Raw genomic sequence first — 19,531 nt, 5'->3', positions numbered from 1 at the left:
AGGACTTGCCTCATGAAAGGCACCGATCTGGGCCTTGGAGGCCCCAGTGCCAACTTTACCTCATGGCAGGCACCAATTCCAGCCTCAGAGGCCCCAGCACAGGATTTACCTCATGGCAGGCTCTGATCCTGGCCTCGGAGGCCCCAGCTCCACTGACCTTGCCTCATGGCAGGCTCTGATCCTGGCCTCGCTGTCCCTGGCACCAGCCTCACTCCTCAGCAGGCTCAGATCCTGGCCTCAGAGGCCTCAGAATAGGACTTGCCTCATGAAAGACATTGATCCCCTCATGAAAGACAGAGCCCCAGATGCTCCAGTACTGGCCTTGCCTCATGGCTGGCTCTAATCCCAGCTTCACTGGCCCCAACACCAGCCTCACCCCTCAGCACGCTCTGATCCCAGCCTTGGAGGCCCCAGCACTGGCCTTGCCTCCTGGCAGGCACCAATCCCGGCCTCGCTGGCCCTGTTACTGGCCTCACTGCATGTCAAGCTTCAATCCCGGTCTTTGAGGCTCCAGTACTGGCCTTGCCTTAAGGCAGGATCCTATCCCAGCCTCACTGGATCCAGCACCAGCCTCACCACTAGGTAGGCTCCAAACCTGGCCTCACTGGCCCTGACACCAGCCTCACCACCCGGCAGGGTCCTATCCTGTCCTCAGAGGCCCCAGCACCAGCCTTGCTGTACAGTGAGCTCTGGTCTCTGTCACTGTGAGCAAGTCATCTACAGATGTTCCCTTTTTACTTCCTTTTTTATTCTTGGTGGTACTGGGTTCCTGGAAACCTTTCCACCTCTGGACTACACTCCCAGAAGCCTATTTTTTATATATTTTTATTTGGAAACAGAGTCTCTTAAGCCTGCAAGGCTGGCTTCGCACCTGCCCGATCCTGCTGTCCTTGCCTCCCAAGCGTGGGGATTACAACTGTGCACCACCACACCCGGTGTTCTTCCATTTTTTTTTTTTAATATGAGAAAGCAGTATATGTTTTTTGCAAAAGCTAGGACCCTGAATACCTAGTTGCAATGAATTTTGTCTCCCCTCCGAAGGCAGAGGTCCACAGCTTCACTTCAGAGAGCAGGCTCTGCTGCTCCACGTGCACCCTGTCCTCCCATGTTGCACAGAGGAGTACGGTGGCCATGAGGCCTGATGTCTCCCAGAACCCGCATCATGGCAGCCCAACCCAGCTATGCAGGGCTTCCTCTGATATACCCCAAACCCTTAGAATGTTGTACAGAATTCCTGAGCATGTGTGGCAGGAGCAGTCTACTTTGGGGGAGAGTTCCTTAAAAGTTCAAGGTGGATTGGACTGGATCTGTCTGCCCCTCCAAATACTGGTCACCACCGCCGCCTCTGTCACCACCACCATCTCAGTTCTCTCCTGAACACCTTTCCCACATAGCATGTTTTCCAGAATTCCCAAGAATTTACAGCAGTAGCAGTCTACATTTGGGGAGATTTCTTTAAAATTTTAAGGTGGATTGGATTGGATCTCTGCCTCTCCCAAATACTGGCCACCACTGCCATTGCCACTGCCATCTTGGTTCTCTTCTGAGCACCTTTTTCACACAGCATGTTGTCCCAAATTCCCAAGCATGAGCGGTGGTAGCATTCTACCTTTGCGGAGATTTCTTCAAAAGATCAAGGTGGATTGGATTAGATCTCTGCATCTCCCAAATGCTGGCCTCTGCCACCACTGCCGCCACTACCACCATCTCCGTTCTCTCCCAAACACTTTTCTCACACAGCAAGTTGCCCCGAATTCCTGAGCATTCATGGCCATAGCATCCTACCTTTGGGGTGATTTCTTAGAAAGTTCAAGGTGGATTGGATCGGATCTCTGCCTCTCCCAAATACTGGCCGCCTTCCTCCTGGTTCTCTGCTGAGCACCTTCCTTACATGGTATGATGTCCAGAATTCTTAAGTATGAGTGGCAGGAGCAGACCCCCTTCGCAGAGATTTTTTTTCCAAAAGTTCAAGGTGGATTAAATAGGATTTGTCTGCATCTCCAGAATCCTGGCTGCCACCACCACTATCTTGGCCCCTCTCCAATATTTTTTAATAAGAGAAGATAGTATGTGTGTTTTGAAGAGGTTGTGGGATCGAAAACTCAGCAGCAATGAATTTTATCCTCCTCCAAGAGTGGCTGTGGGAGGCCCACAGCCTCACCACGTAGAGCAGAATCTGCTGTTCAGAGTGCAACATGGCCCAGTGCAGCATAGAGGGGTGCAGCGGGCAGGCACACTGAGTTCCCCAGGATGTGCAGCTGGGCTTCCTGCCCGGCACTCCTGGGGTCCCTCCAACATGAGCGGATCATTTTTCTTACAAGGTATGTTGTTAAGAGTTCTCTAGCATGCGCGGCTGAAGCAGTCATTTCTCTAATCTCTTCTGGGATGTTCTTCCAAAAATCACTTTTCTTGCCTGGCAGGAGCCTTCTTGTCATCTTGTGTCTAATTCAGCCATTATCCACTCTCTCTCATGTATTCTAGATAGGAAGTCACGGCTGGAAATGTCTCCTTAAGTTGTCCCAATCAGATATTAGACCAAAATCTGGTGTCCAGGGCTTCTCCAAGGAATGCATGTCCTTTTTGGTGGCCGCCATCTTGCCTCACCTCTCCAAGAAACCTTAAACATGCCTTTAATACACTATTCCTCTTTCATTTCATTTTTAGTCCTGCCAGTAGTCAAGTCCTGTCATTATATGTCTTTGTCTTACTAATTCTTTCATATTCCTTCTTTCTCCCTGTACCTTAATTCCTGCCAATACAATCTCTTACCAGGACTCTACCATATATCCCTAACTCATCTTGATCTCCTAATTCAAACCCATTTTTTTCTGGTAGTGTGTGTGTGTGTGTGTGTGTGTGTGTGTGTGTGTGTGTGTGTGTGAGGATGGAACCCAAGGGCATTCAACCTCTGAGCTACACCCCCTGTCCTATTTTGTATTTTTTTTTATTTTGAAATGGGGTCTCACTAAGTTGCAGAGGGCTTCACTAAGTAGCTGAGGCTGTCCATGAACCATGATCCTCAAGTCTCAGCCTCCCGAATGCTGGAATTACAAGCATGTGCCACCACGCCTGGCTTTTTTTTTTATATATATATATAATAAAATAAATCACAATAATCTTGTCTGCTTCAAACCCTCTCATTCTTGTTGTTTTAAATATCACATAAGAATAAGATCAGGAGCATTTTAGGGGTTAGTTCTTAACTTCCCAGCCTGGTCACTTGTCCTTCCTAGAAACTCTGGAGTTCCATCACTGACACTGACACTCCATTGGAGTGCCAATTGGTCTGGTTCTTTGGTAATTGCTCCACACCTTGGCATATGGTATTGACCTTACCATGTCAACAACCAGGTTGTTATTTTCTTTGCATCTTTTAACCACTTCAAATGTGTCCTTAGAGCCAGGCGTGGTGGCGCACGCTTGTAATCCCCATGCTTGGGAAGCAGAGACAGGAGGATCGTGCAGGTCCAAAGCCAGCCCCGCGCGCTGGCTTAGGAGACCCTGTTTCCAAATAAAAATGTAAAAATGGGTCTGGGAGTGTAGCCCATAAGTAGAAGGGCTTCCAGGAACCCCAGTACCACCAAAAAACAACAAAAAAAACGAATGTGTCCTCAGTGTCCCTTTTACACCCCACATTTCATCCAATCTTTACTTATTTTTAGCATATAATTTTTCATTCTGGATTATAGAAAACTGCTAGATTTAGAGTTCCTTGAAGGTAAAAACTGTATTCTATTCTTTGTGTCTTAATTCCTCACATTGCATGGCATAAGTGGTTGTCCAATAAATGCTTACTGAAAAAAAATTTAATTTTTGCAGTACTTTGAATGGAACCCAGGGACATTCTACCTTTAAGATGTGCCCCTAGTCCTATTTTTTATTCTTTATTTTGAACCAGGGTCTCACTGAGTTGCAAAGGGCCTCACTAAGTAGTACCTGAGGCTGATCGTGAACCACAATCCTCCTGTCTCAGCCTCCCAAATGCTGGCATTATAAAGGTGTGCCACCACACTTGGCCAAAAAACATAATTTAATTCATATATTTAGACATCTTCTAATTGGATTTTACTTGCAATTGTACAATCTAAAACAAAGACTCTCCCGGAGTAAACTACAGCCAGCCTCTTTTAATCACTGTTCTCATCTAGGTTCAAGTGGTAGGCCTGTTCTTCAGGCTTGTATAGCCCAGAAATAATCCTGTTGGCTTGGTTTACTGAAAATTCCACAGCCTTGATATCAGGTCTGCCTTGGCAAGAACCCCCAGTTATTCGGTTTAGCAAAATTTCCTCCTACTTTTGATGTTGTCTCAATTTTTTTTAAATCTATCAGCCCTTTTCCCCTTAAACTTCTCCTTAGCCATAAATCTTCATCTGTCATTGCTGTCTCCAGAGTTGTACCTGGTTCTATTTTAAGATCTTTTTTTCTCCTACTGAAATAGTTTCTTAATAAAATGTTTTGCTGCTTTAGTTACTATCCAGGGCTATCTTACCTTACCACAACTTTAATTCTCCAAAATCAATCACACGGTTTGCTTAAATGAGCTTTTCTTCAATCTGATTTAACTCACTGAATAGCATAATCCATGAACACTGAAAAAAATGTAGCTGGTCATGATCTCATATGCCTGTAATCCCAGTACTTAGGAGGCTGAGAAAGAAGGATCTATCACAGGTTCTAGATCAGCCTTGCCAATTTAGAAAGACTCAGTAACCTACTGAAATTCTGTTTCAAACAAAAACAAAAAGCCGGGCATGGTGGCGCATGCTTGTAATCCCTGTGCTTGGGGAGGTGGAGATCGCGCAGATTAGAAGCCAGCCTCACTGGTTTAAGAGACCCTGTTTCCAAATAAAAAATATAAAATAGGTCTGGGAGTGCAGTTTGGAAGAAGGGTTTCCAGGAACCCCAGTACCACCACCAACAACAAAAAAAAACAACAACAACAACAAAAAAAAATAGGTCTGAGGGTGTACCTTGGAGGTAGAATACCTCAAGGTTCAATTCCTAAATAAATAAATACATTTTAAATATTATTCTGGTCACTCAGTATACCCATGTTGTTTCAAGTAGTATTTTTATTAGTGACATCTCCTATTGTTGAATCATCTAATCATTTATTTTGCCCTTAAAGTTTCACTAAGAATCCAGTATGTCATGGTAGCAGGGAAAGCCTAATTTGCCTGTAAGTTACTCATGTATATATCACCTCATGGCTACCTCTGTGCTGGGCACTCAGTTACATGAATAATACACAATACTAAACAAAGCAGGATAAGGCCCTGCCTTGGAGGTATGGATAAGGGCACAAGTAGTATTAAAAAAAAGAAAAAATTAGACTCTATCTTAGAAATCAAATAAAATTAGATACCATTAATAACTAAAACAAGATATGGTAGCATACACCTGTAAGTGGAAGCCTGATATGGGAGGATTATGGGCTCCGGGCCAGTGCAAGCTAAGATGGCAAAACCTATTTTAAAATAAAATAGGGATGGGAGTGTACCTCCGAGGTAGAATGCCCCTGGATTCAATCTCCAGGTACCACATACACAAAAATACTCTTGAGCTGGACACAGTAAAGCATACAGCAATTCCAGTATTTTGAGATGCTGAGACAGTAGGAGCTTAAATTCAAGGCCTCTAAAATTTAGCAAGATCATTTTTCAAAATTAAGTATTTGTTAACATGCTAGAGATGTAGTTCAGTGATAGAACATTCCTGGGCTTCAATCATTAGTACCAACAAAGACAAAAAAAAGGAAAGGAAAGGAAAGGAAAGACAAAGAAAGAAAAAGAAAAAATAGTAAGCAATAATAATTTCAGACTGTAATCTATTCAAGAAGAAAATAAATAGAATCATATGGCAAATTATGGGAGAATCTAACAAAGGGGGTTTCTCAAAAGAGTTGGTGAGTGTGTTCAACTAACAATAGAAAAAGTAGTACTGATTGTCCTGAAATTAATGGTGCATTCAGTTGAGATGTTCTATTGCTAAACTCACATTGCTCATATAGTGTGTAAAATGACTTAATCGATTTTAAGATGCAATTTGAAAGTGCAATTCCTTGATTCAGTTGTTTTTGAATATTTAGTAAGTAATTTATGTGTGACTCTGCTATTGAAATTTAACATCCAGAACAAGATATATGATAAAAAGAATTACACCAATAATCATTTATTTGCAAATCAAATTCAGAAAAGATTTATAACCCTTCAAACTCTAAAACCAAAGGGGTCCACATTTCTACTTCAGATTTGAAAATTTATAAATCATATCTACATTAAAACAAGGGGGAAGTGAGAGGGAAGATAAGCAGCTACACATCTGACATGGTATGTAGGTGATTTAATACATGCTATTTCACATGTTTTCTCAATAATGCTGTATTTCTGTTTCAATATTCATATTTTCTTTAATGCAACCATTTCTAATTACCAATTAAGTAAAATAAAAATTTTAAAGAAAACTATAAGTTATTAATTTGGGTGAATAAGTGAGATATTTGACATTCAAAATTTCTATTTTAGTTTTATCTATCTTCCACTGGGAGAGGAAAATATAACAGAATTTACAATTCTTATACAGAAGTAATCAGAAAAATACATAATATAAATTACTTAGTTGTGATGTAAATATTCTCATATAAACAAAAATAGTATATATTAATATCACCCCATTTCCCTGAAAAAGAACCAAGCCCAGTAAAGATAAAATGACCTTCCCAGGATCAAACAGCCTACTTTTGCAAACATCTGCACAAGCAATCAGATTCTATCAATATGACATCTTGTTCAGTCTTCACTCTATTATATTTTTATTTATTGACTAATATATAAACAATCTATCCATTTCAATTCACATTTTGGCAAAGTTGAGGTTTAAAAATGCATTTTCATCTATAGTATTAAGTATAAAATATTTTTTATGTTTTCAATTTCTACCATAAAGCCAGAAATCTTTGTACTGATATAACAGTTGTTAGCCTTAAAATATACAACGCCTTCCAAATTATCTTGCCAAATGAGTTCAGAAACAAACGCCCTGATGGTCATAACATTAATATCATCATAAAAGTACCATTACATTAATTAGAAATTTGTAAATGCCGTAATTAAGATATTACATGACAGCTGTCTTTCCTGTCCCTGAGTGTTCCCAAGAAATCTCCTAACACCACTTATTTCTGAACCATCATCTGCCTAGAGCTTGGAGAAGCCATCTGTTAGTATATTTGAAATTTTAAGTGACAAAGGGACTTCAAATCATTATATCACTCAGAATTCTTTTTTTGGGAGAAAAAGAAGCAGCACTTGGAAAACATATCTAAGTGATTTTTTTTTTTTTAGCTAGACCTGGGGGAGGGGAGATTGGACTTATTTTTACACTTGATTCAGTATTAAGTGGAGAAAACTGTCTGTAATTTGGAGTCACATGGACTTGACCTGACTGTTAGCATTGTGACTAAGGCCATGTTGTTTACCTCTCTGAGCCTCTGTTTCTTTATCTTCATGATTTAAAAAAAAAAAAAAAACAGCATAAATGGAATCATTTCTGCTTATATTGTTCATTGTTGTAGAAAAAATAGAAGGGTCAATTTCATATGTAATGACATAAATTTTCCACCAAAGGCTAATTGTATTTCAACATATCATTGGAATGACCTTAGCTATTCTAAGTGTGTTTGGAAAATGTGTTATTTTTTCTTTCTCAAAAATTGAATCTCATGTCAGACTATATTTTTATTAAATCTAAAAGGCATGACAAAATGAGTCTTATTTAGTATATGTTAAAGAGAAATTCAGAAACAGGTATGGTGCACACCTATAATTCCATTACTTGGGTGTCCGAGTCAGGAGAGGCCCAGGTTCAAGACCAATGATATTCTTATCAATCTAGTGAGATCCTGCTTCAAAAGAATAAAAAAGAGCTATGGGTACAGTTTGGAAGAAGAATGTATCTGAGTTCCATTCCCAGTAAAACACACACACCACACCACACCACACACGGCAGATTCGGGGATTCTATGTCTACTGTAATCTACTATTTTATTTCAAGCACTTCACCAGAACTTAGCTAAAAATGATGAAAACATTAGGAATGATGTATAGTTTTACTATTCGAAATATAAAGTAAAATAGCAATAATAGCTCATATTTTTTCATTTTTCTTTTCCTTGGTATTTCTTTTTTAATTTTTATTGGTGCATTGTATTTGTACATCTTAATGAAATACAAGATGGTAGAGGCATACATGCACACATCACCCAATTAGCCCTTACCTAGTTCCCAACCCATTCTTTCCCCTTTCCCTCCTTCTCATGTTTGGCTTAGTGAAGTACTTTGATATGTTTGTTAATGTACATCATGTACATTAGAGAATTTCCCTCTTCTCCCTTCTAATCCCCCTCAGTTAGGTCACCTTATTTGTTCATCTATAGTTTCTCCTTCCTCATCCTACTATGACCCACTTTCTCCCTAGCTTTCACATATTAGGGAGAGCATCCAATTTTTATTTTTGTGACTGACTAATCTCACTTAGCATAATGTTGTCTAGTCCCATTCATTTTCCTGTAACTAACATATTTTTTTTCTTCTTTATAGCTGAGTCAGACTCCATTGTATGCATTTTGTAATATCTTCATCTGTTGATGGACATCTTTGCTGGTTCATAGTTTAGCAATGTGAATTATGCAGCTATAAACATAGATAAACATGCATTAATTTGGTAGTTTAGTTTTCACACTTTTGGGTAGATACCCAGAAGTGGTATATTACTCATGTTTTCATTATGAGTTTCAATTAGTACTGCCCACACCCGTTATATCTTTTGTAAACTTTAAAGAGTGGATATTCCCATTAAGATCTATTTTGGAGGTAAATAGACCAAGTCTTTGGTTAAGTGAATTGCTATATGTCATGCAATTTATGATTGACAGAGACTAGACAAATTTTCAAACTAACTCACACCAAACAGCATGCTTTAAATTTGTGTGTGTGTTAGTGTGTGTGTGTGTGTGTGTTTATGTGTTGCTAGGAGTTGAACTCAGAAATGTTCTACCTCTGAGCTACACCCCTAAGATCTATTTTTATTTTGAAACAGAATTTTAATAAATTGTGAAGAACTTATGAAGTTGCTAAGGTTATTAAGTTGTGATTCTCCTGTTTCAGCTTCCTAAGCACTGGAATTACAGTACTGCCTAGTAAGAAATACTAGCTTTACTGGGGAAAAAAACCCAATAATCTAATTGACACTTTTACTTCAGCCTGAGGTAAAAAGCATTTCTTATTATTAATGCAAAGCATAAACATTAAAATAACACAAAGAATAAACACTAAAAGATAATCTACTATGTGTTTTGCAGAATGAAGTGTGTGTGTGTGTGTGTGTGTGTGTGTGTGTGTGTGTGTGTGTGTGTCTTTAGTACTGGGATATTGAACTCAGGGCATTCTACCTCCAGGATACACTCCCAGACATCTATTTTATATTTTTATTTGGAAAAAGAGTCTCTTAAGCCAGAGAGGCTGGCTTCAAACCTGCGTGATCCTCCTGTCTCCGCCTCCCAAGCGCCGGGATTACAAGCGTGCCTCACCATGTCCGGCATTGAGCATTTTGTTTGGAAACAGTTCTTTCTAGGTTGCTGAGGGTCTAAGTTGCTGAGACAGATCTTGCCACTGCAGTCTCTCCCATCTCAATATACGGAGTACTGGAATTTACAGAATTGCACACTATGCCTGGCTAATAAATCCACCTTAATCTTCCCAATACAAAGTGGCAGTGACTTTTATCTTTCTTATTTTATAGAGGAGATATCTGAGACAAAAAATGTTGCTCATCTTGCCTAAGATCACATAGCTGCTAAAATGAAAAGTAAGATTTAAGTTGAAATAGTCCAAAATGGTTTGCTATGTTGCATTAAGAATAATAGAAAAGATGATTTTTATGTTGCTCTGAAAGACTAATAATTACTTCAATAAACTAAGAACCTACTATGTGCTCTGTATATATACTAGTCCTTCTGCTTACTCTCTGAAATTCAAATTATTTTTTCATCCCTCCTTTTTCTTTTTTTCTCGTCATCATTGGCTTTTTCCTCTGTCTCCATCTGTAAGACAGAGTTACTAAGCCTTAGAGATGCCAGAGTTTTACTAAGGCTTCAGTATTAATAAATATGAGGATTATTTAAAACAAATTCAACATTGTCCTGGTCTTAAGGTTTGAAGTCTTTCTGCTTGTTATAGTTCAGAGAATTCCTAGATATTTTAAACAGCCAGTGGGAAAAAAAATGTCTTTTTTGAGACGGACTGCTCAAGTTCTGATAAAACAATGAGAGTTCATGGCTTGATTTAGTTATTGAGGACTGCTCAAACCTAGTTTTTGGACAATTAAAAAAATCTTGTGTCTTTGCATTTTGAGAAAGAGAGCATAATAGATGAAAACTTTAGGATAGTTCCGATTTGCTATCCTGGGATTCTGATCAAGAATCTCTCTAATGATCTTAAGGGAGTAGACATTATACTCTGTGGTACACTCATTATATGTGTTCAAGCATAACTAAGAGATATTTCTCCTCTGCGTGTCTGAGATGATCTACAAGGGCAAAGGCCAGAGCCAATTAACTACTGCACATTTCAATTGCCATTATCTTTTAAACATATTAACAGTGCTCCACTTAAGGGAAAACAACTTTAGTTATATCAACATGGTTTCATTATCTTTGAAGGACAGTCTATTTATTTAATAATAGATAAGGAAAGAGGAGGGTAATTTTAATTTAAAAATATAATGTTAACAATGAAAATGTGTTGTTTTATTATTTATGTATTTATAAAAGTTGCTAATCCAGATATACTTCTCAAAAACATAATTAATTGTGAAATATTTTTGACATCTTTGCCCTCGGCTTATTATATCTATCTTGTATTAATCATTATTGTATGTGGCATTACACTAGGGCTATTGTTAATTTTTTTCTTTCAACTTGTACTACTTGACTTAATGATAGCTTCTCTGTAGAAAAAACATTGAATGTAAATATTTCAGGATTATACTGGAATAATTTCTAAACTAAAAATGAATGAAGAAGGAATAGGGAATAGTACTGACCAATAATAATAGTGAATTACTTTTTATTTTATTTATTTATTTATTTATTTATTTATTGTTTTTTTTTGGGGGGGTGGTACTGGGGTTCCTGGAAGCCCTTCTACCTCCGGGCTACGCTCCCAGACCTATTTTTACATTTTTATTTGGAAACAGGGTCTCCTAAGCCAGCTTGCGGGGCTGGCTTCGAACCTGCATAATCCTCCTGTATCTGCCTCCCAAGCACGGGGACTACAAGCGTGCGCCACCATGCCCGGCTACATTTTATTTTATTTTATTTTATTTTATTTTATTTTATTTTATTTTATTTTATTTTATTTTGCAGGTCTGGGGGTGGAGCCCAGGGGCATTCTACCTCCGAGCTACACCCCCTGCCCTATTTTGTATTCTTTATTTTGAAACAGGGTCTCACTAAGTTGCAGACAGCCTCACTAAGTAACTGAGGTTGTCTGCGAACTGTGATCCTCCGGTCTCAGCCTCCTGAATGCTGGGATCACAATCATGCACCACCACACCCGGCTTCATGCATTACTTTTTTTTTTTAATTTTTTTTTTTTTTTTGTATGTGTGTGTGGTGTACTCAGTTATGCTACTGGGAACTGAACCTAGGGGCTTTCTACCTCTGAGATGTACTCCCAGACACTCCCTTCTTTATATAATTTTATTTTTGCTACTTTGTTTTGAAACAGAGTCTAATGTTTTAACCAGAACAATGATGATAATTATTTGTTCATAATTGAAAAAAAATATATTTAACCCTTAACAAATTCACAAAGATTCTGATATTGGTCAGGATATCATTTAGGTAAGTATTGCCTTACCATAGGCGAAATATTTATATACATAATTGGTTGGAAATACTGATTGACACTATGGTAATAGTAACTATCATAACTAGAAGTCTATTATATGCTAGGTTCTGTATGTTTATTATCATTTTATCTTATATAACAACTGCTACATAGTAGTAAAGTTAAGTTTAATGATGAAAAACCCAAGCCTCAGTGAGGTTAAATATTTTATGTAATATATCCAAAGACTTTACCTTATCTCACTCACCCAACATCAACTTGATATTTCATCCATCCTTTCTAAATAAAAGATGAAGTGATATAACAAAAATCATAAAGCCACTAAAGGTTAGAACCAACATTTAGAGTTTTTGAAAATTTCTTATATCTGTAGTGTCACAACCAAGACTCTTTTGTGTGTGTGTGTGTTGTCCTGGAAATGGAACCCAGGGGCCTCTAACTCTGGGCTATGCCCCTGACCTATTTTATATTTTATTTTGAAACAGGGTCTTACTAAGTTCCTGAGAGCCTCACTATATAGCTGAGACTGGCTTTGAACCTGTGTGATCCTCCTGTCTCAGCCTCCCCCAAGTACTGGGATTACATGCCTGGTTCACAACCAAGATTTAAAATGAAGTCTGTTACGTAGGGAATGGTGGTATACGCTTGTAATCCCCTCGCTTGGGAGGCAGAGACAGGAAGATCTCGCTGGTTCAATGCCAGCCTCTCTGGCTTAGGAGACCCTGTTTCCAAATAGAAATATAAAATAGGTCTGGGAGTGTAGCCCGGAGGTAGAAGGGTTTCCAGGAACCCCAGTACCACCAAAAAAAAAAAAAAAAAAAAAAAAAAAAAAAATTGAAATGGTGGTACTGGGGTTCCTGGAAACCCTTCTACCTCCAGGCTACACTCCCAGACCTATTTTTATGTTTTTTATGTTTTTATTTGGAAACAGGGTCCCTTAAGCCAGCGAGGCTAGCTTCAAACCTGCTTGATCCTCCTGTCTCCACCTCCCAAGCACGGGGATTACAAGCATGCACCACCACACCCCGCATGAAGTTTGTTTGACATCAAGGGCATTGTCTTTTATAATGAAGGACATATCTGGCACTGAGAATTATATCTTAGGATATTTGGCCAAGCATGGATAACTCAAAGAACCATAGTAAATTTTTCTATATGTCATAAAGGTCATTATAGACTAATACAGGTTTTAAATATTTTTGTATTTATAAAGATATATGCTTTATTTTATCCCATAGTATTCAAAATTCAAATTAGTTGTCATATTTTTCTCTGATCTCCTCACTGAATACTATTCAAAGAATTGAATGTAGGAAATATTAACATTCACTTTAGATAATAAGGCAGGTGTAAGTAATTACTTTATTAGTGTACTTCAGTAAACTGACTGGTTCCTAAGGAAATTTTAAGTCCAAACATTTTTCAGTATAACAGGAAGCAGTAACACAGGTCTGTAATCCAAGTACTTGGGAGGCTGAGACATGAGGAACACAGGATCAGGGCTAGCCTCAGAAACTTAGTAAAATCCTGATTCAAAAATGGGAAAAAAAATAAAATAGGGCTGTGAGAGTATCTTAGGGGTAGAAGGTCCCTAGGTTCAATCCTTCGCACCATGAAAAGAAAAAGATACATATTTAAAGATAATAGACACAATATTTGGTAGTGTATCATAATATACATACAGAAAAAAACATACTGGAGTTATTTTAAGAAGATTCTGACTCTCTGTCCCCATATTTTACTATAGTTGCTTAAAATATAATCTGACCATTGATTTCCTTACTTCTAAAATGAGATAATAATATTTACCTTACATGGTTGGACTCGCCTAAAGAATAAAATACAATGTCATCTGATTGTTTCCCTCTTTCAATTGACTGTTTGGGGAATATCCAGTCTGAACCAGAATGTGATATAATTACCTGACTTCATTCACTATTCATTTATTCAGTTCAATTTGCATTCATTATGTCTCTCCTGTCATGAAGAGGATGCCCCATTCTGTATACTATGTTTGGCTAAACAATTAACCTACAAATTGTCCCAGTGATTTAGAAAATGTTTCTACTTAAGAGGGTCTACTTTCTCTTGAGCCCATTTCTATCATGGAAACCATAAAATTTATATTTTCTGAAACAAGCAGTAGAAGTTTCCAGCATTTCTTATAGAGTCTAGAGAATTTCCATTTCTGATTTTGTTTTGTGCTACTGCAATGGGATCATAAATATGATCCAATGTTCTCATATTTTTTCAAAAATTATGATGGTACCCAGAAAAGTGAAGTCACTTCCCAATATAATATGCTTTTTGGCAGTTCATTAAGTTAAACCAATATCTCCTCTGTCTTAGCCCAGTGTTCATTGTGTTCATTTATGCTGTTAGAGCTGAACTCAGTCAGTGAAAAGTGACAAGCATGATGTAACTTGTTTGAAAGTCCTTCTCTTCTTGGGTTTCTTTTCTGACTTTGGAGTTTCTGAATTACTCAAGAGCAAAAACTCAAACTTCACGAGTGTTCTCCAGAATGCCCCTTAATGTTCTCAAAACCTCAGATTTGCTAGCAAACCCTTATAAATGTACCCTTGTCCTAACTCATATCCTTTAACATCCATTCTAGGGACTTTAGAAATTGTGTTGAGTCAATAAAATTGCATTTATAATTCAGATATCTTGAGTGCAAATTGTATTTTCTCTGCTGCCACCAATCATTGCTCAATTTTTAATAACTCATTGGACATTGATCAATTTCAAGGTCATCCACCTTGAATAATCAGGCAGGTGCTATCAGATCTCTGCACACTGTAAGCAAAAATGCCTTATGATGCCGGGCGTGGTGGCGCCCGATTGTAATCCCCCCGCTTGGGAGGTGGAGACAGGAGGATCGCGCTGGTTCGAAGCCAGGCTCGCTGGCTTAAGAGACCCTGTTTCCAAAAAATATATAAAATAGGTCCGGGAGTGTAGGCCGGAGGTAGAAGGGTTTCCAGGAAACCCAGTACCACCACCAAAAAAAAAAAAAAAAGGCTTATGTTTGGGAATGTAAAACAGAGTTCAAAGGAGGACAAGTTGTTTTCTGCATGAAAACATCCAAATATGAATAATCTCTAGCCCATGAAGGAATGAAGCACAAACTTCAAGGCAAGATGTTTTCTGCTTAGAGATTTTGAATTTTGATTCAATGGATTCACCTAGGATTCAAGTATCTTTTGGTAGAGCCTGTATAGAACCTTGTAACTACAGAGCTCATCTGAATACTTTAAATGCCCTTCTTCACCAGTCTTACCAACAAATTACAGAAATTTGTATAAAATTGTAGATTTTAATTCAAGCTCTTCTTAAATATAAATAGTCACTTATAGAAAATGGAAATGTTGGATGGTGCCTATTTCTTGGTTAGCAGCTTAACTGTATAGTAATGATGATGGTAATAATTATTATGGTAATTATGACCAATGGGTCATCCTTTATTGAATGTACAATGTGGTTTTCTCACATTACACACTGAGTCGAATTATTGGTTATTAATTCACACAGCCATGGAATTCTGAAGTTATCTTTTACTTGAAGTTTAAACTTGGTAAGTCACTGAATCATTTCGAATCGCTGGGTGTTTTTAGTGTTTAAAATGTGTTATAACACCAATTTCAGGGGGCTGTTGTTAAGACGAAATAAAATCATGCATGTAAGACATTTTTCTCAAGCTTTATTTATTACTTAATGCATGTAGGTTAGATATTATCTTATTTATTGTTATTTGTTTATATCTGCGAGCTCCATTGAAAATTATCATCACTCCTTCAAAGAGGTGGATTAATTGCTTTGGTTTACAGAATCAGGATTTTAAACCTCATGTATGATTGTACAAGATACAATTTAAATACATAAGAATTTACAGCCTAAGCTCTTTATAATAAGTGATAGCATTTCTTTACTTTCTGAATAAAACTGTTGTATCCACAAGGTTTTTAACTCTAACTCTACCCTTTAACATATTTTACATATAAAATAAGTAGTGTTGTTGAGATCTTATTAAAAGTGTTAAAATTTTTTTCTCTTGATACTTTATTAACCGAAACACCAATATATCACAAAATGTAAATATCTTCCTTCAAAGTATTAGAATCAACTTGGAAAGATAACCTTGAATTGAGTTTGCTTTTTTTTTTTTTTTTTTTTTTTTTTTTGCGGTACTAGGGTCCCTGGAAGCCCTTCTACCTCCGAGCTACACTCCCAGGTAAATTTTTATATTTCTATTTGGAAAAAGGGTCTCTTAAGCCAGTGAGGCCGGCTTCGAACCTGCGTGATCCTCCTGTCTCTGCCTCTCAAGTGCGGGGATTACAAGCGTGCGCCACAAAGCCCGGCTGAGTTTGCTTTTTAAATTCATGCAGTGTTCACTTGTCAAATAATAATGTGCGTATGTGAAATTATCTATGTCAATGACATGTATAGGGAATGGGAGGGAGGGTGTGGAAGCCAGTAGAAAACGCTCCAAGCATAGTGTGCATGTACATCCCTATCACTATCTCAGTATGATATATAGTTATAATGCACCAATAAAAGTATAAAATATTGGCACAAAGGAGACAATTTGTTGTTTCCTTTTGATTCTGTAGGATCCCTCTAATAACAATCTCATCCTATATTTAAATCCCCATCCTCCAAATCTCACAATGAATTTCATTAAACAACATCTAGAAATTTTGTGTTCATAAATAATTAAAAATTTGAAAAGATAAAAGGAACTCATACTGATAAAGACTAACATATAAGCATATTATTTCAGTGATTACAACAAATCTATGTTAACAAAATGTACACGATAAATAAGTGGATAGAGAAAGGCTTAGTAAGGTTTCAAGAAAAAGTGAGTTAACCAAAAAGGATCCTAACACATTGTCTTTTAAAGAAATGAAAAAAAGAGGGAAGAAAAGCATACCGATTTTTTTTTTACATGCATAGCCCTAGTATAGCAAAAGAAATACTTAAGCAGTTGGAATAATTTTAAATCACTGAGTACCAGATAGTTGTGAACACTGAACACTGCTGCAGCACACTGAGTGCCAGCACAGTAACAGTTTAGTAATATTATCCTTGTATATTTCTGCAGTTTAATCATTTTGCTTAATTTTTTTAACTTGATCTTTAATGGTGTAGGGCAGCTGGCTTAGCATGTGGTGGTAGGTGTTATTAATTTGTAAAATACATTGCACAGCAATAACTTAAAAGAGTCGATAAAGTTATTGTACTTCCTAACTCATCATGTCCTTGTTTAGATTATCAATGCATATTTTTACATATATTAGAGCAGGACTGGGGAGCTTTCTGTCATCAAGATGAAGAGACAGAGTAGGCAATTAGTAGTACAAATTCAATAGTGATAATCTGGTGAACAAATTCTATGGGTCACACCTCAGTCATATTTCTAACATACATCACATGAGAAAGTGTATAATGATGATTACTAAAAATAATTTTGAGAAAGCCTTAACATAGTAGAGCACTTTAATGCACTTTCACAAATTCAGCTTCTACAAACAACTCTCTCATGTGAGATATATAAAACATACAAAGCACCTCTGTTCTCCTATTGATAAGAAAATGCACAGAATATGTTCCTGAGAGCATGATGTGATCTAAATAACAAAATCAAACCATTTTATTCTTTCCATGGTTTGAATCCCAATTTCTGGCCTAGATAGTGAAGAGTAGCAAAAGACCAGAAGTTTGCCTTAATTCAAAATAGGAACAGTTCTACTGAAGGAAGAAGAAGAAGAAGAAGAAGAGGAAGAAGAAGAAGGAGGAGGAGGAGGAGGAGGAGGAGGAGGAGGAGGAGGAGGAGGAGGAGAATACACACAGCCAACAAGGATTTATTGAGTATCCCTAACAAAACAAGAACCAAGATACTTGCTAGAAATACACTAATAATAATAACAATAGGCAAGAACTCCTCAGGGAGTTTACATACTATTTAAGAAATACAGAAATGAAAATACATGAAAAAATGTTGGGGCCTTTGAATGCAGAATGAAAACAGAAAATAAAATGGATTTTAATATCTGTTAAGCAGCTTAGATTTAATAATAAAAATAAAATTATTAAAAAGTTTTAGCAAGAAGTAACACAGCCAAATTTGCTTCTGGAAAGATTATCCTGGCTCCAAAAGTAAATGGATTAGTAGGAATAGATGGAAATCTGGGAGGTACATGAAAAACAATGTATATGAGTTCAGGTAGTATACTATGGGGTAGAGATTTCTGTATATCAAAATATCAAACACAGGAGAATCAAATGAACTCCCTTAATTGACAGAGTACAGAGTCATAAGGGGAAGAGAAAGTAAGATGATCCTCTGATATCCAGCTGGTAGGACTGAAAGGGAAGTGATGTCAGTTCCTATGAGAAGGAGTATTTATTGAGGGAAAATGTAAATGAACCCTCTAGCTCTACTTGTCTTTTGTTGATTATTTTCTTTTTTTATTGGTGCATTGTTTGTCATATATTTTAATGGGCTACAAGATGGTAGAGGCACACATCACTCATTTAGCCATTCTCCAATTCCCACCCCACTCCCTCCCTCCTTCTCATGTTTGGCTTAGTGATTGACTTTATGTGCTTGTGAATGTACATCATGTTTTTTGTTTGTTTGTTTGTTTGGATTGTTGTTGCTATTGTTTTTTTTCCCCCTGGGGATTAAACCCAGGGGCATTTTCCTCTGAGCTGTCCTCCTAGTTCCTTTTATTTTGAAACAAGGTATCACTGAGTTCTTGAGGCTGGCATGAAGCATGCCATCCTCCTGTCTCAGCCTTCAAATGCTAGGATTACAGGCATGCACCACAACCAGCAAAAGGTACAGTTTATAATTTTCATCTTCCAGTAGCTTTTCTGTAGTTAAGACATCTGCCTGAATCCAATTGAGGGGTTAAAACTGTTCTGTGCAAAGTTGCCTTTCACTATTTCCCCCCATTCTCTGGGAAAAAAAAGGTGCCTTTCTCTATCTCCCCTGTCTCTAGAGAAAAGGTGCTCTCCACTGTCTTGTCTCCAGGAAAAAGACACCTTGTATATGTTATTAATTAACTGCAAAATTAGCTATTACTAGAGCAGGAACTAAAAGGACATGAGTTATATACTTTTTAATCAATAACTTTTCTTCAGATTTACAGAACCCAGGACCTCTAGTGATTTACAGATATTAGAAACCTATGCCTCAAAACAAACAACTTCCAAATTTGTAACTATCTGGATGCCCTCTACCTAATACTCACTCAAAAACCCCTATATTAGCCAAGTGTAGTGGTGCACGCTTGTAATCCCAGTATTTGAGAGGCTGAGACAGGAGGATCTAAGGTCTGCAGCCAGCCTCTGCTACTTAGTGAGAACCTTTGCAACTCAGTGAGACACTGTTTCAAAATAAAGAATAAAAAATAGGAGTGGAGGTGTAGAACACCCCTGGGTTTCATTCACACTACTGCAAAAAAAAAAAAAAAAATGGGGCTGGGTATATAGCTCAGTGGTAAAATGCCCCTGGGTTTAATCCCCAGTAACACACACACACACACACACACACACACACACACACACACACACACTCCCTACATTGGCCTTTCACCTGCAATTGCTAATAAGATATT

This window comes from Muscardinus avellanarius (genome assembly GCF_963383645.1).
Source record: "Muscardinus avellanarius genome assembly, chromosome: 1".
NCBI classification, from domain to species: Eukaryota; Metazoa; Chordata; class Mammalia; order Rodentia; family Gliridae; genus Muscardinus; species Muscardinus avellanarius.
Note: the sequence above shows the minus strand (reverse complement) of the source record.